At 39.1% G+C, this 26,297-nt stretch overlaps 1 protein-coding gene across 1 annotated transcript in view; it reads left to right on the forward strand.

Annotated features, from left to right (window-relative positions):
* The window catches only part of LOC134349198 (teneurin-2-like), a 3,136,038-nt gene that overhangs the window by 1,597,585 nt on the left and 1,512,156 nt on the right, over window positions 1–26,297 (forward strand). Inside the window, exon 9 of the mRNA XM_063053178.1 lies at window positions 3,732–3,817. The gene's annotated coding sequence lies outside the window, so the exon portion shown is untranslated. The remainder of the gene's footprint in view (window positions 1–3,731; window positions 3,818–26,297) is intronic.

Genomic DNA, 26,297 nt, shown 5'->3' on the forward strand with positions numbered 1-26,297 from the left:
TTAGAATAATTTTCAGTGACGTAATTGATAGTTATGTGAGGAACCTAAAATTGACTTTATGTTAATGAAATGGTGTTATCGTAGGAAATCCCGCTATCAACCTCCCAGGTATTATTGGAGACAAGGAGGTCAATGAAACTGTTGGGGCTTGAATTCCAGGAAATGTTGTTTATAAGGCAAAGTAGACCATTGAGAACAATATTTGAAATGAAAAGGAATACGTATAAGTCAGAGCATTAGAAAGTACAGGCCAATTCTATTGGTTCTTTGCTGTTGCTTGCATTGTCTGTATATGTAGGAATTGATTTTTCTTGAAACCTGATCTCACCATTGGCCTTATGCCTCTGGCTTAATTTTCTGTCCTTTTTCTAATACCTCACATTATCATTATCATTGTTAAGTGCCATGTGGTATGATGTAGGCAATCATGGAGATGACCATGACTGTTCTTGGCAAATTTTTCTACAGAAGTGATTTGCCTTTGCCTTCTCCTGGGCAGTGTCTTTAAAAGACAGTTGACCTCAGCCATTATCAATACTCTTCAGAGATTGCCTGCCAGCTGACAGTGGTTGCATCAACAAGGACCTGTGATATGCACCATCCACCACCTACTCCCATGGCTTCACGTGACCCTGATCAGGGTGAGGGTGTGTGTGCTAAACAGGTGCTACACCTTACCCATGGGTGACCTGTAGGCTAACAGAGGGAAGGAGCGCATTACATTTTCTTTGGTAGAGAGGTCTCTTCACCCCACCACCCCTAAGTATTCATTTTACCCAAAAATATCCTGATAATTTTAAATGTTATCCAGTCATTCTGTAATTTTCAACTTATTTTCTCCAGCATTCTGTACTTTGTACATTGGTACAACATAAAAATGTCAGCAATTAATACTGTAATTCTGAACCCAAATTTCCTCATTCACAGAAAGAGAGCATTCAGTCCATCAATTTTTGACAGTTCCTTACAGCATTACCATTTGACCAATTCCCTTCCTTAGTTCCTATAATATTTTTCTCTTTCACCTATTCATCAAATACAACTCCCAGCTCCGCCAGTTTTCCTGACATCAACCTACGGAAGGCAATTAATCTACCAGCATATGCCTTTGGGATATGAGTGGAAATTAGAACACTTGAGGAAAATCCAACTCGGTCATAGACACAAAATCCAAGGTCATGACCAAACCTGAAATACAGTAGCCATGTGACAGCTGCTCTAACTACCTGCCAACTGTTCTACTCTACCATGTGCATTAAGTCATAGTTTTGCATCTGCACAATGGCTAATTACTCTAAACTCCTGGCCAATACTCTTCCCTCATGCATTGCCATCATAAACCAAAAGATTAAATTGTACAGAATGCGATGTATTTGTGTACATTCTAAGCCATTGTCTACTATAAATTACTCCCAGAATTACTCCCAGTGTAACTGTGGTGTTGACTTGATGGGGGTGAGGGGAAATATGTGACAGAGAAAATTAATAGTGTGATGGGATTGCTCTGTAAATCTGATGTTCTGGCCGAATGTTGGAAAGACATTTGGAAATCTACTCTCCTTAACAATAACAAATCCACTGCCCTCAGCAGCCCAGCATACTATCTCCTGGAAATAAAAACTTAGCATTATCAGTTAACCATTTTTATTGACCGTCTGTAGCTATCTCAACAAAAATTAAGATTATAAACACAAGAGATTAAAGAGAATGAGCCCGAATAAAGAATCGATGTTTCGGTCCAAAACCCTTCATTTTGTTTGTATTATTTTAGATTTCCACATCTGCTGAATCTCTTTTTCTGGGAGATAGCATGAAGTGTTGCTGAGGACAGTGATGATGATGAAGGGTCTCAGTCCAAAATGTACACTCTTTATTCTTCTCTGTAGATGCTGCCTGACCTGCCGTGTTCCTACAGCATTTTGTGTGTGTTACAAAAATTAAGATCGTCACTCCAAATTACTTCCACGATTTTCCTGCTTTCAAATTATAACCATGATATGCTTACTTGGGTCATCCCGTACCACTCATTTAAACCGTACAATGTGTTGCATATCTTCTGGCAACACCTGGTTGCTTGAAATAATTGTAAAATGTTTATCAAGACCTCCAGTGTTTCCTCCCTTGCTTCCTCAAACTGTTTGGAGTACATTTTCTCTGATCCACTGATTGTATTCACTTCCAAAAATTCCAAGCCAATAATATTTCCTTATGTTTTTTACTCACCCAATTCAATATTTCATACTCTTCTTCCTTTGTAATGTTTGAATTCTCATTTTTTTGTGAAGTCAGCTGCAAAGTATTTGTTTATGGCCATCCCCATCTTTTCTGCTCTCACATGTGTTTACAATTTTATTGGTCCTCAATGAGTTCTACAATTTGCTCTTCTACTCACAGAACTCAATTTTCTTTGATTTTACATTCTAGTATTTTTACCTGGCTTTTCGTTACTTTTCTGATTTCTATTTTTAATTTCATCCTGAAGCTTTCTGTTTCTTTTTAACTAAGTGTTCTGGATTATTAGGCCCTCAGAGTGTGACATAAGTTTACCTGTTTTCCTTTTTTTTTGCTCTTACTTAAAAAAAAAATCCCTCTACGTACCTTATAAGCTGAGGTTGCAGAGTAAGCAGTCCCCCATTTTTTTTTTCTTGCTTGAACATATTTTATCTGGTGCCCTTTGGATCTCTTTCTTGAAAGTCTTCCAATGCCCAAACATTGATTTATCCACAGGCATTTTCCCTTCCATGTTATATCACTGAATCACTTCTCAACTGAGTTAAATTAGTTCTTGGGAAACCAGCAGGGGGGTTGTCTTCTTGAACAGAGACAGTTCCTCTGATGTAGGTACTTCCACAGTATGGTTGGATAAGGTGTTGTAGGCTGTAGGCCAATGGCAATGAAGAACTAGAGTTATATTTTGAGGTCAGAATAATGTGTGACTTAGAAAGGCACTTGTGGGTGTTTGACATTCTCAGGCACCTGTGTCTTTCTTCGTGATAGAGGTTGTAGGTTTGGAAGGCCAAGTGAAAAAGAAGTGATATCCAAAAATGTGAACAAAAGCTGGCAATATAATTTTGGTTGGGGCATCAATTCTTTTTTACACGCTTATTCTTTCACATTGCCAACTGCTTTACTTAAGTTTATGGACAGTGGTGACGTATTTTTTATCTTCTGCAGTACTTTCCAAATGCAGAACAAATTCTTTAACTGTCCTGCTGCTGCTAATGCCCTCAACAGCACTGTAGTAAAACGAAAGCATTTTACTCTCAAGCTAGTTAGTCTGAGTATGCTGCACACAATTATAATCTAGAAACTGCTACATTCCAGGTCATTGGGCCCCTTGTGTTTCCAAGTGGATGAAAGAACAGCACATTACTCATGAGCTAAGAGACTTCTGGAAGTCTTCCTAATTTGCCTGTGCCTCATAGACAGATGAGACACCAGTGCTGTTGCCTGCCAACTTCAGAACCCTGCTGTGAATTGAGGAACATGGTATCTTTTTAAAATGAAGTTGGTCCTGTCACCTTTTATCGTAGAATCAAGTTGGCGAAAATACCTTCATCATACTGCATTTGTTTTTGCAATACTTCTTAACCTTAAAAGTCAGGTCATGTGTTTAATTTAGAAGATAACTAGTGTTTGACATGTTCAATGATGTTAGTATGAAAACTTATCAATTATTTGTAACTAATGGAGTTAATAATAATTTTTTTCTGTTTTCATTTTATGTCTAGATACCCAAGGCATCAGTGAAAATACTCAGAACTTCCCCATTCTCTTCCAACAGGAGCAAAAAGGACAGAAGATAAGGAGTGATGAGGTAAACAGTGGAAGCTATGTTATTGTCTCTTAATTCTTTGCCTAATATATGTGGTATTAATTTATGTCAATGTTCTCTGACCAAACTTGAAAAATTTTCTCTAGGAATATCTCTGTCTTCATCCAAGTTTCATGAAAAATATATAAACTTATACTGCAACTTCATAAATGTTATTGAAGAAGTCTGCATTTATAGAAAGGTTTTGGCACAAGGGGCAATCTCATAAACATGTTTGCCCATTTTGGTGGATAAAATTTATCAACAAGAAATTATTGTATTTATCATGTCACTAATGAGCCAAAATGTAAAGTTTCTGAGCTGGAGCCAACTAAGCCTTGATGCCTCTTGTCAAATGGGACTTTCACGAAGCATGTGCTCCATTTTGTTTTCATGCAGATGGCATCCTTGTCTTTGTAAAGTAACAAAGATAGTGATGATAGTATGCAATTCATCTAATTATATTTTAAGTTATTACTGTTCAAAGATTTAGGTACAAATTCCATTAAAGAAAGAGAAAAAGATAATATAGTTAGTCATAACTTGGCCAATGAGATTTGGTTTCATTCAAGTCAACTTTTAGATGATATGCCTTGAATTTTCCATTTCTGTCCCATGTTCTGTCAGGCTGATAGAAACTTTTATATGGATTTATTTGAAAAAAAGGGGGCTGTAAAATGTTTGCTGCATTCTTTTTGCCATCAGTTATCCCAATACTTGGTAAATATTGGATTTATTTCAACATTCTGTATTATACAGAAGCTGGCAATCCTTATTATGAACTTGAAACAATTCCAGGCCGAATCTCCTGCCTGGTTTACAGAAGTGGGCATAACTGGTAATACATGCATAATATGGTACATTGGAGCTAGGGCAAGAAAGGTACATTGCAGCTGGAATTAAGGAAGGTACATTGGAGCTGGGATAAGGGAAATTACGTTGGAGTTATGGTCAGCTAAAGTACATTGGAGCTGGGATTAAGGAAAGAACATTGGAGCCAGTGTCCGGAAAGGTGCAATGGAGCTAGGATCATGGGAGGTACATTGGAGCTAGGGTCAGGGAAGATACAGTAGCCTTGGTCTGGGTGTTAGCTCCATTACCTTGTTGGGAAAAAAATGCTGGTTGATGTGCCCATACTGTACTGAGGAAATGTTGAAATGTTGGAGGTGCTTTCATTCAGATTTCCTGTTAAACCTATCTGGCCTCCAACGTTATGTGAAAGATACTTTGCAGAGGTGGGATAGAGTTATTCCCAATGACTTTGCCAATATTTACAAACAACTCTGAAATACATTACCTCGTCATTATCACATTGCTGCTTATGGAAGATTGCCACATTCACATTGGCTGCTGCATTTCCTACAATAGTCATGACACTTCATAGGCTGCAAGTCACTTTGGACTTACTTGAAATGGTGAAGGATTCCATACAAATTTAATATTTTATATTATTATTGGTTAACTGACCCTCTGAATGATATTTCTAAACCTTCCTGTGGTTTTATCAACACAAGGAATGATTTTTTGAGACACTGGTGCTTGTTATAGTTGTCACCGGCTGTTGTGCCACCAAAGGGAAAAAAATCTGAGCCAAGGTATTAATTTAGAGCCTGACTGTCAGTCATCTGTCATATCTTGTACTGTCAATAAAATGAAAACAGCACTGGTGATGATTAAAGGTAATACGGAAAGACTGAGAACTCTGGCAATGACAACAGGATAGGATCACCCTGTCAAAACCATGATTTACGGAAGGGTATAAAAGGGAATTATTTGCAGTTCTGTATCAGAGCTACAGAAGTGCAATTTTTCTGAAGCTTCAATAACTAGTTTCAAAGATTAGCAAGAGAAGTTTTCCTCTTATAATTAAATTGTTCCACCAGAATAGGTTTGTAAGTTTGTTTTTCGTATGACATGGATGGAACCTTACCTTTATAACATTAAGGACATAGTTTGATCTGTCTGATCCATCGTTACAGAGCATCTATTTACTCAGAAGATGGAACCAGCAGAAATATCAACTTGAGAATCTACTCTATCACTGTAAAATAGAGCTCTGGATAGATTTATCAAACAGATTTGTTTTCTGGAGACATCAGGAGGAATGTCCAATTCCACAGAGAAAGTAAAAGAAAGAAATTTGTCTTTAGTTTGGTGCTAATTGGATTTGAGAGTGTTGGCTGTTCGGTACTTATATTTGTACATATGGTTTAATGGAGTTCAGTGTAACCGAATGCATAATGTTGAGTCTAATCTCCAGCCGATATCTTTATTCTTTATAGCATAAAACCATTGTAGTATTTTGAAATATTACAAGCATCTAGAATCCATCTATGTAAATTGGAACAAAAATAGTATGAACTGGTATAAGAAAAGCAGAAATGGAAGATGTGTGATAGACACTAATACTTTTTCATTTTCTTTCAACATTGATTTCTAGATACTGAGTTGCCCCATTGCTCCTATATTTCTCTGGCTTGCAAGATAGTTCACCTATATTCGAGAAAAATACTGAAAGTTTATACTTTTAAAGGAAGCAAGATGGAAATTCAAAGATTCAAAATACATTTATTATCAACGTATGTATGCAGTATACAACCCCACTATTCATCGTCCTTTAGACAGTCACGAAATAAAGAAACACCGTGGAACCTGTTCAAAGAATACATCAAACACCCAATACACAAGAAAAGAACGAGTTGCACAAACAACAAAAAATGAGCAAATCGCACACAGAATATTAAGCATCAAACTGCAGAGTCCTTGAAACAATCTAGTTCATTTTAGTTCAGTTCAGTTCAATTTAGCACTGTGTCGTTTGCTGAGTGCAGGCCACAGAACCAGTCTGTCCAGATCAAAATCGTACAAGATAGCAATAAAAAAGGGGTAACCAGAAACTAGAAACAAATATAACAAAAACTACAGAGACCTCTAAAAATAAGTTCAATCTACATGCTCTACTGATCAAACCTTGCCCAAGAGCCAAGACTCCAACTCCTTCTCCAGCAGCAGCAACAGATAGAGGGAGAGGGACAGGGAGACTTCAAGCACGGGCAGACAGTGCTAAACTCCTGCTCATCTTCCACTCTCATCCTCATTTATTTCAATCCTGCTCGATGTTTAATCAGCAAGATTAGTGAGATATGGAGCTGATTACGGGTTCGTGCCCTGCCGTCAGTTCGTACACTCCATCCTCAACCTTGGAGAGGGCAGAAGAGCCAGGTTACTCAGTCAGTCCAAAAGAGATTACTCAAAATGTACATTGCAAGTTCCAATCACTCTCAGATTAATAACAGAAGTATATTTGAAAGAAGTTAGTTTCCTGAACTGTCTGCAGGACATTGCCATTAGTTGCATTGGTCGCTGGTGCCATCTTTCCATCCCAATGGGATGGCTTTGAGTAGTTAATTAGGAAACTGAAGGAATTGTAGAAGTGGGATATTGCAGTCTAAATTAAGTAGAATAAGCAGAATGCATGCTTGATTGAGGAGCAGCCAATCATCACCAAACCACTCATTTTCAATGAACAGGTCATTTTGTGTGAGGAAAAAATGGAGATGAGAAATGCCTGCCTCAAACAGATGCAAAATTTGTACTGTTATTATTAGTTATTTCAAATTTTAATCAATGTTTATTTGATTTTATTCAGTGGTATGGACACCTAGGACAATGAAATCACGAAAGAATTGCCTGCAATCGATAAAATGAAATGGGAATACTGTTCTCTAATTCAGATACAATATGTTTAACAAATGCTGATGTTAAATGCTGCTGGAGGTGATCTGTCCAGCCAAGAGCATATTGTAGACTATTTGGAGTTCAATCAGACTGATGAAAAGGCAGGATGCGCGCTGAGTGGCCACTTTATTAGGTACACCACTACACCTCTTTGTTAATGCAAATATTTAATTAGCCAATCATGCAGCAGCAATTAAGTGCATAAACGAATGCAGACATTGTCAAGAGGCTCTGTTGTTGTTCATAATGGGGAAGAAATGTGATCTAAGTGACTTTGAGATTGTTGGTGCCAGGTGGGGTGGTTTGAGTATATGATAATCTGCTGAGCTCCTGAGACTTTCACCCACAACGGTCTCCAGAGTTTTCAGAGAATGGTGAAAAAAAAGTCCAGTGAGCAGCAGTTCTGTGGGTGAAAATGCCTTGTTCACGAGAGATTTCAGAGCAGGATGGCTAGACTGTTTTAAGCTGACAGGAAGGCCTCAGTAGCTCAAATAACCACACATTACAACAGTGCATGCAGTGGAGCAACTCTGAACATGCAATACATCAAATCTTGAAGTGGACGTGATACAGCAACAGAAGACCACAAATATACCCTCAGTGGCCACTTTATTAGGTATAGGAGGTACATAATCAATAGCAGCTGAATGTATGAGATTTAGCATGGTAGTAAGGTAAAGCTTGAAGAGAATCAAGCAAAACTGCTGTGCCTCTAAGTGCAAAAGTTAGTGCTTTATGAGGATCCATTTTCTTCAGCACAGATGACATACTTGCCTCTAGGACTGTTGCATATAAAGGATATACTCAGTTGTAATTTGTTTCAGGAGCATTTTAATGAATACATTCATGACAGATGTGAAGAATGGACGTTTTAGCAAATACAGTAATGTAAGACACATATGAAATCCTTGGGGATGCCAGCTTAGATGAAGTTAATTTGTGCCAACCTTCAGAATCCCATTATAATCCATCCTTCTTTCCTTGACAGTGTTATCTTAAATTAATAATCAGTCACAGTTCATGATTAATCAGTCATAGGTTTTCATAATTGTTGTACCCCAGGATCTGGCATATATGATAGCTGGTAGAGATAGTATGCACAAGCAGAATAGAAAACTTCATACTATGTATGTATTTATGCAGGATGTCAGCCAGAAAGAAATCCACAGATATCCCTCTCAGGTTGTCACAAGGGGAATAGGGCACACTCGGAATACTTGATTTTCACTTTTTGTATTTTCTTTTTGTTCTCTTCGCTTTTCAAAGCTACTTAAGGATAACTTTATGCTGTCACTTTGCAATCTGTTTCATTTATTATTTGAAGTTTTGTTTTCAATTGACATACCAAAGGTCCCTGGGCTCTATCAGAGAAGAAAACAGCTGAAAAAAATGAGGAAAAGCCATTCATATCTGGAATATTATAAGTTTCTGTAATGGCCGGAACTCACTGAACCGGTTTTCCCAACCCACAGTCCAGAGTCATCACCTACGGTTTCTTCTCACCCTCCATGACCACACTAATGCAGTATGTATCCAGAGTCCCATGAACAGTGTCAGGCTCTGTGGCCATGCAATGAAAAAAACACACACTGATACTCTCCAGAATGATCAGAAGAATGTTAGCCGTAGTAAGCTTTATGGTCCCTCAAGCCCATTTCAACATTCAACATGATTATGCTTCCTCTGAAGCTGGTCTCAAATCCACTTTCTCCCCTTATCACCTTCATCCATGATTCACTATAATCCAAAAATCTATTCATCCCAGCCATGATTCAGTGATTCATCCTCTAATGCAATGAACTGAAAGATTCACAACCCTTTGAAGAGTGATACAAGAGATTTGTAGATGTTGAAATTGGGAGCACCATACTAGATGCTGGATGCTGCCTGGCCTAGCAAATCCTTCCAGCATCTTGTTTGTTTCCTCTGAGGGAAGCATTCCCATTTTCATCTTCCCATAATTATGCCCCCTTGTTCCAAGTTCCCCACAGGAAGAAGCATCTCAATTACTACATCAAGCTCCTTCTCAATATGTTTCAATACAATTATATCTTATTCCTCTAAACAGCTTTGAGTATCAGCCCTATGTGCTCAATCATTCGTTATTGGGCAACTTGCAAAGACCACTCTCAGCTTTGCTGTCAAATAGACATCTAAACAATATTAAAACTCTCTGTTGTCCTTTGACATTCATTCAACGTTGAAATCAATTGTGCCTCTGATTTTGGTACAGAATCTAAGAGGCAATTGACCATTCATTGCCAAAGATTATTAGTGCCTCCACAGATGTAGCTACCATTGAAAAGGTTCAGTATTAACAGGTCATTTTGGATCAGGTGATGGCTGATTTGGGTTTATTATTTTTGTGAGATATTTTGTCTCTTTGCCCCATGTAAAGAAAGCCTAAAATTGTATGGCGTTATAGACTCTGTTTTAATGTTTGTGATAAAGGTTATTTTTGAATCATTTCATCAATGCAATTGCAATTTATTTGAAAATTTTCAAACAATGATATGATACCAACAACAGCAAACTGGAGGTGTAGTGGCATCCGCACTGGACATCAAGGCGAGTGGTCCTGGGTTCGAATCTGGCCGGCTCCTTGCATGATCTCTATCCACGCCGGGTTGCGCATCAAGCTAGCAACTCGGCCTCATGAAAAACAGACGACTGCTAAAGAAATGAAAAGGAGGCTACCCAATGTGCCGCAAGGCGCAGAGAGGAACAAAAAATGGCAAAATGTCCAATATTGCCACATAAATTCACATCCAATTCTGTGTATTTTTCAGATATTTTGAGTTGAATTACATGATTATTCATAAACACCTGAGTCCCATTCATAAACTTTTTGAAGGGAAGTGTCCCATTCTAGTATGTTAATGAAAGACAATCCCCTTTCTTGGAGGGATAGGGGGCAATTAACTTGATGAAAAGAAATATGAAGAGTTATTTTAATAAAACTGGGGGGATGTTATGGACAATGGAAGCTGCACTCAAAATATACGATTGAAGGAAATTTGGTTTTAGTACAGATTAGAATCAATTTTCACATATAGTGAGGCTCTACACACACACACAATGAATATTTGAAATACACTGCATCACTCATGGCTGAGGGTGGTCCAGGGATTGAGTGAGAAGGTACATTATTTATTAGAGATGTATTATTTATAAATAATGCATCATTATTATTTATATGGTATCCTTGTTCTTGATCTAGCATATTCACTCTCTTGGCAACTCCAGTAAAGTGCAGTTGTACTGTGCTCATTCTTTTTAGATAAACACTTCAGAGAATTTTCAGAAATAATTGCCAAAAGAGTCTTATGAAGTGCCCTAGAAAGTCTGACGATGTGCTTTAGAAACCCTCTTCAAAACTCAATTAGCAGAGGAACTGAAAAAGTCCTGAAAGCAGTCTTTGACAAACTTGGCTGCAATGATTAGTTTCCACCCAATCAGATGGTCATTATTAGATTGAATGTCAACCTCCAAAATGCTGTGTAACCTCTTACTATGAGCACTAGCAGTCAACCTTAGTGACACAGTCTTCTTGTATAGTCTTCAGCAGTTTTTCACCAGCTCTTTAGCTTTGTGGTAGCACAATGCTTTACAGCATCATCTGTAAGATCAGGGTTCTATTCCTGCCACTGTCTGAAGGAATTTTGCATTCTTCCCATGACTTTCCTCTGGGTACTCCAGTTTCCTCACAAATTCCAAAGACAAACACTAAGTGTTAGTGAATTCTGGACACGCTATGTTGGTATTGGAAATATGAACATGCTACGGTTCTCACACTGGTCTCATTTTCCAGCTTAGAGCCAAGAAAACCCATGGACTGAAAATCTTGCCCTCAATCCAGGGGGTCAGCCTCAGAAATGAACTTGATTCAGATAATTTTCTGTGATTGCCATCAGAAATTGTGAGGAATATAATTGGGTTCTATAGTTCCTTTTAGAAGTCCCAATTAATTTCCATAGATTTGTATAAGGGATATCAATTAACATTCATGGATTCTTTCATAATATTATTTAAAATTTTCCCCAATAAACAAAGCCAGATTTTGCTGGCAGCTGCCTCTGTTTGCATTTATTTATGCCACAATTGTGCTCCATTCTCTAAATTCTGAGTGTTAAATAAATTCCAAATATCCTCAATAAACTTCTAAGAGAATGATCTATTATGCAAGGTGTTCTTCATTGCATTTTTAACCCATAATTGCTTGTTGAGCTTATTCAGAAAGGAAAATCAGCTGACAGCAAGGGTGATTTGGAATAAAGTCAAATTAAATAATTTACTCTGTCTTTGATGTTTACATTGCATTGAAAGGGGGCATTGTTGTCATATTAAGAAGTGAAATAGGCTGGGTCAATCTGTTTAGAAAGGACTGCTGACTCTAATGTTTATTACTGGAATTGCTTTATGGTGCAAAACAATAATATCTAGTTCATGATGAAGCTGAAGTTCTTTTGCTTTTCATTCCAATATAAAATATGTTTGATGGAAGATTAGATGGAACGGTTGTCTGGGCTGCTGTCTTCTCATCTGCCTTGAAATCTATGTCAAGCTGGTGGGATGGAGATTTTAACTGCATGTTCATAATGATCCCATGTAACATATGGACAATCCTATGTACCACTTCCTTCCTATTCCTAATGTAGGGGAATCCAATGAAGAAACGGTTAGAGGCTGATTGACAAAGTTTTAAACAGAACACAAAAGTACTGAATGGGGATGGCTATTTGACCCACAAATAGTGCTCTGAAAAGAGTGCATATTGAGTATTTTTTCAATAACAGTTCAAAATAATAGAGTAAATTGAGTCACAGAAGAGTAATCATCAACCTACAGTAAATCAAGTGTTTAAAAAATATATTTGATGATTGACATTGATTGTTTTAATGTGAAAACAATATTTAACTGCAAAGCAAAACCTCCTGAGATAAAACCAATGATCTGATTTCTGTAGGGAGCACGTTCTCACAGTGCTCATTAATGTTGGATGACAAGATATGAACTTCATTGTAAAGATATTTTAACTTTAGTTTTGGCTTGCAGACTTGTTTAACCTTTGTTAAAGTCGGAGAGCCGCTGTTTGGGCAATTACACTTGATGTGTCGGTTACGTTGGGGAACTTATAAAAGCAAGTGAATGCTATTCCCATAACACATTACTGTGGCTGAACTGTGCTTGCACAGAATTTCATTTTGAATTCGTTCATACTTTAATTTATTTTGTTTAACTTGGTGACTTGTTCTTTCAGGAACATAAAGCTTATTACATACACGACAGTGTCTCCTTAAAAGTTAGAGGAAAAAAATGGGCTGAGATGATCAGACAAATTTATTAATTTAATTTGAATCAGCCTCCTCTCCTGTTATTTCCTCCCATTCCTTTAGCCTAATACAGTTATTCTAATAGCTGATGAATGTTCAGAACCAGAATAAAATTATTTTATTTTTTATTATTGCTGGAGGAACAAAATGTAATTAAAGTTGATGTATGAGTGACTCTTACTTAAGAATATAAGCAGGAGTCAATGTTCGAGACACATAAAGCTATATATCTTTTGAATTGCTTGGGTGTTATTTGCAGAAAATGCTGGCTTTTTTTGTGCATAACTGTGGCATTTTCCTGAAAGATTGCCAGCAATTGTTACTTTCTGTGTCTGTGTCAACAGCTTGAACTCTTGCCAGGAAGCTCAGAGTTAGACCGTACAATAACCGTCACTAAATTTGTCAAAGTTGCCATTTCCTCTTTAATATTCCAACATATTGCGAACTCAGTTTACCTCAACATTATTATCCCAAAGGATGTATTGAACAGAAATTCAATTGACACAGCCTCATGAATGTCTTGAGGGCTGGTTAGAGCTTAAGTATTCTGTGGGATGCCACTTACTTATCAATGTCCCTTCCCACCAACACCACCTGTCAGGTATGTGATGAGGTATTTCACTTGCCTGAATGAGTACAACTCCTGTGACATGCAAGAAGCTCAAATCCATCCAGACTACTTGACTGCAACAAAAGTTGAAGCATTCGCTTCCCCCATTACTGCTGAATCCACAATCTAAAATTTAGTGTAGCACCTTATCAAAATCATTTTGGCAGCACCTTATATATCTGAATTTTCAGCTGTATAGAAAGGCAATGTGTATAGGACAAACAAATATAATATCCCTTACAAGTTGCACATGATCCTGATTTTGTAACTTACTGTATTTATTCGGCCACTGAATCTAAGTATGACATTCTCTACTGCACAGCACTGTGGAAATAATAATGGCATAGATTCAAGAAAGTCTACTCACCATCATCTCTCCAATTTATTTAGGGCTGTGTGACAGATCCGGATGTGGCTCTATGAATGGAAGAATTTATTCCAAGTTTACCTCACTCAATCTACATTCTTTGAGAATTATATTAAAAAAACTCCAGTGTGCCACAGTTAATCTACCAACAAATATTTCTAATCTAAATTCCCAATCTACGTTTGAATTTATATCCTTCAAACCTAGAATATTAGATTATGAGAACACTCAGTCTTCTTTTATTGTCATGTATGAAGGCATACATGCATTAAGAAATGATATAATGTTTCTTCGGAGTGATATCACAGAAAACAAGACAGACCAAAGAATAACACTGACAAAACCACATAATTATAACATACAGTTACAGCAGTGCAAAGCAATACCATAATTTGATAAAGAACAGTCCATAGGCACAGTAAAAAAAATAGTCTCAAAGTCCCGAGTTGATCGACTCCTGAGTCCCCGATAGCAGGCGGCAAAAGGGAGAAACTCCCTGCCATAAACCTCCAGGTACCATCAACCTGCCGATACCTTGGAAGCAGCTGACCCCAGCCGACCCTGAGTCCATCCTTCCGAAAACTCCGAGCTTCCGAGCAGCCTCTCCGATACAGCCTCCTGAGCGCCATTCTCTGCCAAGCGCCTTTGACCTCTCCCCCGCCGCTGAAACACACAAAGCCAAGGATTTCAGGACCTTCAGCTCTGGAGATTTCAGTTACCACACAGTAGCAGCGGTAGCAAAGCAGTCATTTCAGAAGTTTTCCAGATGTTCCACTGTGCTCTCACGTCTGTCTCCATCAAATCAGGATTTGCACGGTCCCCTACTTGACAAATAACAGATATTATTGATTCTCATAAATGTAAGGCTCCATTTTCCTACTTAAGCATGCCACTCTCAAACTGAACATAACATGTTATATCTTTCAATGATTCAATTTAATATCAGAGAATGTGTACAGTATACAACCTGAAATTCTTACTCTTCACAGACATCCATGAAACAGGAAAAACCCAAAGAATGAATGACAGAAACATCAGAACCCCAAATCCCCTCCCCTCCCATGCACAAGCAGGAGCAAAAAACATCAACACTCCTCTGACTAGCACTAGTAAAAGCTCTGACCATTCCTCTCCCCACTATGCAAGCAACAGCAAAGCCCCCAAAGAGATGTTGGTCGAAAGTCCATCATATTATTATAATTTTTCCCATACTATGAGGTCTCTAACTAACACACCCCTCAGTGTCACAATGAGGTCAAAAGTATATAGTTGATTCCATGCATGATTTCTCCACAAATTTACACAGTGGCCATTTTATTAGCAACCTCCTATACTTAATAAAGTCACCTTTCAGTGTATGTTCTTGGTCGTCTGCTGTTGTAGCACATCCACTTCAAGGTTTGATGTATTGTGCATTCTGAGATGACCTTTGGCACACCACTGTTGTAATGTGTGGTTATGTGAGATTCTATCACTTTCCTGTCAGCTTGAATTAGTCTGGCCATTCTCATCTAACTTCTCACATTAACAAGGCATTTTTACCCACAGCACTACCACTCACCAGCTATATATTTTTTTTGGTTTTTCGCACTATTCTGTGTGAACACTAGACACTATTATGCATAAACATCTCGGGAGATCAGCAGTTTCTGAGGTACTCAGACCATCACATCTGGCACCTGTAATTATTCCATGGTCATGTCTTTTCTCCACATTTCTTCTCCATTCTGATGTTTGGTCTGAATAACAACTGAACCTCTTGGCCATGTCTGCATGCTTTTATCAGTGGTCATCAAATGGTCACTGAGTATATAATCATGTTGCACAGATAGATCCTTGTGGAACTTGCAGTACAGTAGTGAATCTTGTTGTCATCATACTTTCCTTGGCTCAGTGATAGCATTCTTTCTTGCTTCAAATCAGTGGGATATAAGTCCAAATTTCATTTCAGAAATTTGAGTACATTTGAGATTCAAGATTGTTTATTGCCTTTCTTCAGAAAAAATAAATTATTGTTACTTGGAATACAATGCAGCATTAAAAACACATTAAGCATAAATAACACAATTAAAAACACAATAAAAATAAATATAAATGCAATCCTATAAAACACAATGTACAAATAACAATTACAGTTGAAGTCAGAAGTTTACATACACCTTAGCAAAATACATTTAAACACAGTTTTTCACAATTCCTGACACTTAATCCTAGAAAATTTGTGGGCAGAACTGAAAAAACATGTGTGAGCAAGGAGGCCTACAAATCTGACTCAGTTACACCAGTTCTGTCTGGAGGAATGGAACAAAATTCCAGCAATTTACTGTGAGAAGCTTGCAGAAGGCTACCCAAAACGTTTGACCCAAGTTAAACCATTTAAAGGCAATGCTACCAAATACTAACAAAGTGTATGTAAACTTCTGACCCACTTGAAAAGTGATGAAAGAAATAAAAGCTGAAATAAATCATTCTCTTTACTATTATTCTGACATTTCACATTCTTAAAATAAAGTAGTAATCCTAATTGACCTAAGACAGGGAATGTTTTCTAGGATTAAGTGTCAGGAATTGTGAAAAACTGAGTTTAAATGTATTTGGCTAAGGTGTATGTAAACTTCTGACTTCAACTGTATACATATAGACTGATCGTATATACTATATAAGGAGACACTAGGTGATGTGCATGTAGTGGTGGTACTGAGGGGTGGTGGGGGTGGTAATGGGTGGAAGTGTTGATCAGCCCATTGATGTGGGAGAAGTAATTGTTTTTGGTGTAATGGTCCTGGCATAGAGGCTGCGTAGCCTCTTCCCTGATGGGAGTGGAACAAACAGTCCATCATCAGGGTGGGTTGGATTCATCATGATATTGGTGGCTTTTTCCAGCACCTTTCTGTTTATATATCCTTGATGGTGGGTAGGCTAGTGCCAGTAATATAACTTGAACAACCTGTTGTAGAACACATAACCTGTAGGCTGCTATTTCAATGTAACACTGAAAGAGATTAATTGTGCCATCTTCCCCAGAGATTTTAAATCATGAACCAACAAATATTGCAAATCTCCCTGGAACTCTGATCATATTTAACTCTCAATCGCCGTCAACACAGAACAGATCTGATAGTTGTTATTTCATTACTATTTCTGGGGTAGCTTTCTATGTGCACTTTGCTTACCACTTTGAAAGCATTCTTGTGGCTGCAAAATGTTTGAAATGAGCTCAGGTTAAAGATGCTAAGAAAATACACTTTTCTTTCCTTTCTTTGAGACTGACAAATTAAAAGATTTCATTTGTTTATCTCCACTGCCAGTAGTTTCAAAATTTATGAAAGTATTACATGTGGCTTTATTGATTGTATTTAAATTTTTGTTGAATACTGAGAAGGTTTTTTTTAAATTTTGTAGTCTTCTTGAAATACATTAAGAGACAAATACTGAAAAAAATCTCTTACATAATCCACATATTGTCTAATGCATTTAAAAAGTTCCACTTGGTAAGTATTCTATGAAGACTGTAGTAAATATTTTTCAGGAGATTCTGCAGAGCTAGAAATCTTGAGCAACACACACACAAATCCTGGAGGAATCAGTTCAGGCACCATCTATGGAGTGAAATGAACAGCTAGCATTTTTGGCTAAGACCCTTCAGATTCACAGCTCTTGCTTGAACTGGGGAGTTCTACCAGCATTTTTTTTTTGGTAGTACTGTATGGGACCAGAGCTAGCCTCTGAAATAAAAATTTGTGAGGCAGGAATTGTAACACAAAATCTAGCCATTTATCACCAATGCATTAATGAGGGAAGTCCTGCATTGCGAAAGAAGTTTCCAGTTAGCTGAGCTGCTGTACTCATCAATTTGACTTTAAGAGTCTTCTAAAGCATTATATGAGAATAGTTTAACACGAGGAATTCTGCAGATGTTGGAAATTCAAAAATTCTTACTAGCTCTTCCTTCAGTTAGTCCTGACGAAGGGTCTCGGCCTGAAACGTCGACTGTACCTCTTCCTAGAGATGCTGCCTGGCCTGCTGCATACACCAGCAACTTTGATGTGTGTTGTATGAGAATAGTTGTTGCATTTTCCTTTGGGTGATCTGTTCAGGGTGAAGCCATTCAGATTATGTTAACTAGCCATTGCTTCCATTTGCTTTTGCTGGAATCTTACCATATTAAAAGCTGTTTCAAAGATAATTATTTGATTTTGAAGGATAATAGGATCATCTAAAGGAAGACGGTGCGTCATACAGTAAAATGCTTTCCTTTGCTTGCTTTTGTTTCGAATATATATGATTCATCTGTTGCCTCAGATTTTGTCATTTTTCCCTTGATCCAAGTATTTTCAGTTGTTTGGAATTGTCGCGAGTGAGTGTGACTAAGTTGGGAATGTCCCTCCACACAAGTGCATTCAGCACGCTGCACAGCTTCACCTTTGATGATAAATCAATTAATTTGCTGTTACAATGAAACTTTTGACCAGAAACAGAATGCCTGGTGATGCAACCAAATAAGAAAGATGATGTTCTTTTAATGACCTCTAGCTTCCTAGCTTCTTGCAAGAGAATCTAGGTTTCACCTTCCTGCTATTATTTTACCAAGGTGCTTTGGTGGGAAGTGCAAAGTTTTTCTCCAACTGTAACAGAATATTATTGCAAGATATCATTCAGGGCTAATGCATGAACCACAACACTGAATATTTACTTCAGAAACTTTTTAATTGCTTGACTATTTGGACTAATCTTTAATCACAAATTTTATGGCGATTTAAAACATTTCCCTTAGTGAATATTTTGTGCTGATGTGTATAGTTAATGCAGAATTCATTATAATTTTTTCTCTGTGTAGTTCGAAAATCCCAGGACAATAATGACATGGGCTTGTGGAAGTGGACTGTTTATAAAGGCCAGGCGAAGTTCACTAATGCAATTAACGACAGAATGAGTTGAATGCAAATGCTGCCCAATAAGTTTATGATTTAAGATGTATTGTCCTCATATTCATGGTTGACAAAAAAATCTTTTGCTCAACTAAAAATGGTTTATATTGAAAATTTTACAAACTCAATCCAACAGAAATTATATTTCAATGATATTCATTGTATTGGGCTATCCCCATCCCAGTTGCATTATCCTGCTGTATTAATGCTGATATCTGTCAGAAAGGTTACTACGCTCACTTCACACACTCTTCTATTAATACTGTCAATGTTATTCACTGAGCTGCCTAGCAATTCACTAGTGCTATTTCAGAAAACATCCATTTCTTTTTCCCTGTCTTCTGGTGATTCAGGAATATTTTATTACAAAATGTGTCAGTGGAAATTTCCTTCTCCTTTCACTACATTGTGGTTAGAATTTAAAATGCAGATGATGATTGCAATTTGATTCTTGGAAATGGAATTAAAATATTAACAAAACATCGATATTTGGTGGCCACTTAATTAGGTACACCTATACAGCTCATTAATGGAAATACTTAATCAACCATTCATGTGGCACCAACTCAATGCGTAAAAAACATGCAAACATGATCAAGAGACTCAGTTGTTGTTCAGACCAAACATCAGAATGGGGAAGAAATATGACCTAAGTGACTTTGACTGTGGAATGTGCCTGACAGGGTGGTTTGAGTATCTCAGAAACTGCTGATCACCTGGGATTTTCACATAGAGCAGGAGTACCCAACCCGGGGCTCACAGACCACTTGGTTAATAGTCAGGTCCCACAGAATAAAAAAGGTTGGGAAGCCCTGCTCCAGAGTTTACAGAGAACGGTGCAAAAAACATAAAATCACCCATTTAGCAGAAGTTCTGTGGGTGACAATGCTTAGTTAATGATAGAGGTCAAGAGAATGACCAGACTGGTTCAAACTGACAGGAAGACTACAGTAACTCGAATAACCACACGTTACAACAGTAATGTGCAGAAGAATCTCTCTGAATAAAAACCACATCAAAATTTGAAGTGGATGGGCTACAGCAGCCGAATCCCACCAACATGTATTCAGTGGCCCCTTTATTAGATACAGGAGTGATACACAAGGTAATGAGAGGTATAGATATTGCAGAGAGTTAAAATCTTCTCCCCCATGATAGGGGTATCAAAAGCAAGAGTGCATAGGTTTAAGGTGAGGAAAAAGAACTGACAAAATATTGGCATCAAATACAGTCACACTGTTGATGAGGAATTTAGATAAGCACCAAAACAAGGTACAGAGAATCCAGCAGAAATATTTTAATATTTCCTGGTTCCAGATATCAACGTCTGCAGTGTTATGGGTATGCAACCTGTCCAGTACACTATACTGTGCGCAGATTGCATACTCAGTTCAGATTAGTACCCGTATTCATATAAGATTAGTGTACTTCAACAACAAGTTCCACATACATGTAATGGGCTGAAGGGCCCATTTCTGTATTGGAGGACTCTATGCTTCTATGAGCTGTAAAACTGTTGTTTTGGTTCCATCGGTTACTATTCTCATGTCAGCTGAGGCAATGGTTTAGGTTCAGGATAAAACTGTGTCCTTTAAGCCTAAAAGTGCACAGAACTCCAGTGCATTGCAAATTGTGGCCAATTACATAAAGCAGAGTGAAAATGAAATCTGGCATTAATATAATTCAGGTTTATTTCTTCAGCAGTTTGATAATAGACAATAGACAATAGACAATAGGGGCAGGAGTAGGCCATTCGGCCCTTCGAGCCAGCACCGCCATTCACTGTGATCATGGCTGATCATCCACAATCAGTATCCAGTTCCTGCCTTATGCCCATAACCTTTGATTCCGCTATCTTTAAGAGCTCTATCCATCTCTTTCTTGAAAGAATCCAGAGAGTTGGCCTCCACAGCCTCCTGGGGCAGAGCATTCCATATATGCACCACTCTCTTCGTGAAAAAGTTTTTCCTCAACTCCGTTCTAAATGGCCTACCCCTTATTCTTAAACTGTGGCCTCTGGTTCTGGACTCACCCATCAGCAGGGCACGACTGCGCAAGCATGTGGACATCAGCCAGTTAGAACAGCGAGAAGAGTTTAAAAGTTGATAGCCTAATAGAGCGGGTGTAGGAGGAGTGGGCGGCGGAGTAGAAGGAGACAGAGTTGGAAGGCTTTGGCTCAATGGGGCTTCGGCGGTAACGGGTCAAGGCGAGGCAGATTGCCTGTGTAGAATACTGACAGGAAGAATGTGTGTGAGGCCAGTGTTCCCTGCTCAGTGTCAGATGTGCGAAGTCCTGGAGACTCCCAGCCTCCCAGATGGCCACATCTGTGCCAGGTGTGTCAAGCTGCAGCTCCTTCCGCATTAGGGCACTGGAGATGCAACTTGATGACCTTCCTCTGATCAGGGAAACTGAGGAGGTGATAGAGAGGCAGATAGTCACACAGGGGCCTTGGGAGACAGGTAAGTGGTTAACAGTCAGGAGAGGGAAGGGCAGGAGTCAGAGGCTAGAAAGCACCCCTGTGGCTGTACCCCTTGACAATAAGTACTCCTGCTTGAGTACTGTTGGAGGGGATGGCCTACCTGTGGGAACCAACAGTGACCATGCCTCGCCCTGTGGCTCAGAAGGGTAGAGAGAGGAAGAGGATGGCAGCAGTGATAGGCGGCTCTATAGTTAGGTAGTCAGACAGGCGATTCTGTGGATGCTGGAAAGATGCATGGATGATGGTTTGCCTCCCAGGTGCTAGGGCCCGGGATGTTTCTGATCACGTCCACAATATTCTGAATTGGGAAGGAGAACAGCCAGAGGTCCTGGTACATATTGGCAGGAAAAGAAGGAGGTCCCGAAAGCAGGCTGCAGGGAGTTAAGAAGGAAGTTGAGAAGCAGAACCACAAAGGTAGTAACCTTGGGATTACTGCCTGTGCCACGCGACAGTGAGTACAGGAATAGAGTGAGGTGGAGGATAAATGCGTGGCTGAGGGATTGGAGCGGGGGACAGGGATTCAGATTTCTGGATCAATGGCACCTCTTTTGGGGGAGGAGTGACCTGTACAAAAAGGACGGGTTGCACTTGAATCCCAGCAGGACCAATATCCTGGCAGGGAGGTTTGGTAAGGCTATTGGGGAAAGTTTAAACTAGGATTGCTGGGAGGTGGGAACCAAACTGAGGAGATGGAGGAAGAAGAGGCTGGCTTACAAATAGAGAAAGGTTGGAGACAGTGCAAGAGGGAGGATAGGCGGTGATAGAGAAGGAATGTGCTCAGACCGATGGTTTGAGATGTGTCTATTTTAATGCAAGGTGTATTATGAACAACACGGATGAGCTTAGAGTGTAGATCAGTACTTGGAGCTATGATGTTGTGGCCATTACAGAGATTTGGATGGCTCATGGGCAGGAATGGTTACTTTGAGTGCCAGGCTTTAGATGTTTCACAAAGGACTGGGAGGGTGGCAAAAGAGGTGGGGGCGTGGCACTGTTGATCAGAGATAGTGTCATGGCTGCAGAAAAGGAGGAAGTCATGGAGGGATTGTCTACGAAGTCTCTGTGGGTGGAAGTTAGGAACAGGAAGGGGTCAATAACTCTACAGGGTGTTTTTTTATAGGCTGCCCAATAGTAACAGGGATATCGAGAAGCAGATAGGGAGACAGATTCTGGAAAGGAGCAATAATAACAGGGTTGTTGTGGTGGGAGATTTTAATTTCCCAAATATCCATTGGCATGTCCCAAGAGTGAGGGGTTTCTATGGGGTGGAGTTTGGAGTTTGTTAGGTGTGTTTAGGAAGGTTTCTTGACACAATATGTAGTTAAGCCTACAAGAGGAGAGGCTGTACTTGATCTGGCATTGGGAAATGAACCTGGTCAGGTGTCAGGTCTCTCAGTGGGAGAGCACTTTGGAGATAGTGATCATAATTCTATCTGCTTTACAATAGCATTGGAGAGAGATAGGAACAGACAAGTTAGGAAAGCGTTTAATTGGAGTAAGGGGAAATATGAGGCTATCAGGCAGGAACTTAGAAGCATAAATTGGGAACAGATGTTCTCAGGGAAATGTATAGAAGAAATGTGGCAAACGTTCAGGGGATATTAGCGTGGAGTTCTGCATAGGTATGTTCCAATGAGACAGGGAAAGGATGGTAGTGTACAGGAACTGTGGTGCACAAAGGCTGTTGTAAATCTAGTCAAGAAGGAAAGAAGAGCTTATGTTCAAAAAACTAGGTAATGATAGAGATATAGATAGAGATCTGGAAAATTATATGGCTAGTAGGAAGGAGCTTAATAAAGAAATGAGGAGAGGCAGAAGGGGCCATGAGAAGGCCTTGGCGGACAGGATTAAGGAAAACCCCAAGGCATTCTACAAAAATGTGAAGACCAAGAGGATAAGACATGAGAGAATAGGACCAATCAAGTGTGACAGTGGAAAAGAGTGTATGGAACCGGAGGAGATAGCAGAGGTACTTAATGAGTACCTTGCATCAGTATTCACTACGAAAGGGATCTTGGCGATTGTAGGGATGACTTACAGTGGATTGAAAAGCTTGAGCATATAGATATTAAGAAAGAAGATGTGCTGGAACTTTTAGAAAGCATCAAGTTGGATAAGTCACCGGGACCAGATGGGATGTACCCCAAGCTACTGTGGGAGGCGAGGGAGGAGATTGCTGAGCCTCTGATGATGATGTTTACATCATCAATGTGGACAGGAGAGGTTCCAGAGGATTGGAGGGAGTAGAGATAGCCCAGGAAATCATAGACCAGTGAGTCTTACTTCAGTGGTTGGTAAGTTGATGAAGAAGATCCTGAGAGGCAGGATTTATGAACATTTGGAGAGGCATAATATGATTAGGAATGGTCAGCATGGCTTTGTGAAAGGTAGGTCGTGCCTTACGAGCCTGATTGAATTTTTTGAAAATGTGACTTAACACATTGATGAAGGTAGAGCAGTAGATGTAGTGTATATGAATTTCAGCAAGGCATTTGACAAGGTACCCATGTAAGGCTTATTGAGAAAGTAAGGAGGCATGGGATCCAAAGGGTCATTGCTTTGTGGATCCAGAACTGGCTTGCCCACAGAAGTCAAAGAGTGTTTGTAGCAGGGACATATTCTGCATGGAGGTCGGTGACCAGTGATGTGCCTTAGGGACCTGTTCTGGGACCCCTACCCTTCGTGATTTTTATAAATGATCTGGATGAGGAAGTGGAGGGATGGATTAGTAAATTTGCTGATGACACAAAGGTTGGGGGTGTTGTGGATAGTGTGGAGGGCTATCAGAGGTTACAGCGGGACATCGATAGGATGCAAAACCGGACTGAGAAGTGGCAGATGGAGTTCAACCCAGATAAGTGTGAAGGTGGTTCATTTTGGTAGGTTAAATATGATGGCAAAATATAGCATTAATGGTAAGACTCCTGGCAGAGTAGAGGATCAGAGGGATCTCGGGTTCTGAGTCCATAGGACACTCAAAGCTGCTGCGCAAGTTGACTCTGTGGTTAAGAAAGCATACAGTGCATTGGCCTTCATTAATCATGGGATTGAGTTTAAGAGCCAAGAGGTAATGTTGCAGCTATATCGGACCCTGGTCAGACCCCACTTGCTCATTTCTGGTCGCCTCACTACAGGAAGGATGTGGAAACCATAAAAAGGGTGCAGAAGAGATTTACAAGGATGTTGACTGGATTGGAGAGTATGCCTTATCAAATTAGTTTGAGTGAACTCGGCCTTTTTTTCCTTGGAGGATGGAGGATGAGAGGTGACATAATAGAGGTGTACAAGATGATGAGAGGCATTCATCTTGTGGATAGTCAGAGGCTTTTTCCCAGGGCTGAAATAGCTAGCACGAAAGGGCACAGTTTTAAGGTGCTTGGAAGTAGGTACAGAGGAGCTGTCAGGGGTAAGTTTTTTTAATGTGGAGAGTGGTGAGTGCATGGAATGGGCTGTCATCAATGGTGGAGGAGGCGGATACAATAGGGTCTTTTAAGAGACTCCTGGACAGGTACATTGAGCTCAGAACAATAGAGGGCTATGGGTAACCCTAGGTAATTTCTAAGGTAAGGACATGTTCAGCACAGCTTTGTGGGCTGAAAGGCCTGTATTGTGCTGTAGGTTTTCTATGTTTCTATGTTAATCAGAATCAGGTTTAATATCACTGGCATATGTCATAAAATTTGTTGGTTTATGGCAGCAGTACATAGTAATATATAATAATAACTGTAAATTAACAAAGAAGGATGTATGTTTTTTTTAAAGTTAAATTAAGTAAGTAGTGCAAAAAGAGAGGAACAAAAGAATACTGAGTTAGTGTCCATGGGTTCATTGTCCATTTAGAAATCTGATGCGGAAGGAAAGAAGCTATTCCTGAAATGTTGAGTGTATGTCTTCCGGCTCCTGTACATCCTCCTTGATGGCAGCAAAGAAAAGAGGGCATGCCTGGGTAATAGGGGTCCTTAATGATGAATGCTGCTTTTTTGAGGCGTTGCCTTTTGAAGGTGTCCTTGATGCTGGGGAGGCAAGTATCCGTGGCTAGTGATGGAGCGGGCTGATTTTCCAAATTTCTGCAGTGGCCCCTCCATTTGGTGACATACCAAGTGCCTTCTTTGTAATTATATCAATATGTTGGGCCCAGGAAAGATCCTCAGAGAGGTTGACACCAAGGAACTTGAGACTCTTCCATGTTTTCTTTACAATTTAAATGTAGTCACTATTAAAGCATCAGAAAATAATAACAATAAATATATTGTACACATTGTTAGTTGTGGGAAAGCTTCCCCACATCTGTACAAATAATAGCTTATTCTATTGAGAATCAGATAGAATGTGTCATCTCAACGACAGTGCACCAACCATCTTCCACTCCTTCAGAGATGCTCTGAATGTATCAGTTTATATTGATTTAATCCTTTTGAAACATATATCCCTAGTTGATCAGTGCCTTTTCTGCATCTATTATGTTTTATAGAGGTGCTCTTGTATCATTGTGACTTCGGGAATTTTTGCAAATTAGTTCATATGTAGCTTCAGATTCCAAAATTCGATAAAATCAAACTGACAATAAAACACATTTCTACCACTCACTTCATGTTTACATTTAAGGTTAAACCATATTCCATGTTTCTAGTAGTTTTAACATAACAGTGAAAATATTTCCAACATATTTTCATCATATCCTGCAATCAAGTTCTTTTGCTTTCTAGTCACTTTGATGGCAATTTATTTATTCTTAGTTCTGTGATTTTGTTTTCATTTATCAGACCCTATATATGCCGGACAAGCTGTGTACCCATCACACAACAGACCTTGGTATTTGGAACCAGGAAAAATTAAAATATGATTGCTGGATTCAGCATACGCATTTTGCCTTAACTCCACAATGACACTGGAAATACTCCACAGATGACTGCTCAGGACCTGAACACATGTCGTGTAATGAAAGCAATGCACTGAAGTCAGTTCTTGTGCAATTAGAAGGATATGCTGATAGGGTTGGCTGAAAGAAAAACTTGGAAGGAGGCTTAT

This window comes from Mobula hypostoma, chromosome 7 (assembly GCF_963921235.1).
Source record: "Mobula hypostoma chromosome 7, sMobHyp1.1, whole genome shotgun sequence".
In the NCBI taxonomy this organism is placed as follows: domain Eukaryota; kingdom Metazoa; phylum Chordata; class Chondrichthyes; order Myliobatiformes; family Myliobatidae; genus Mobula; species Mobula hypostoma.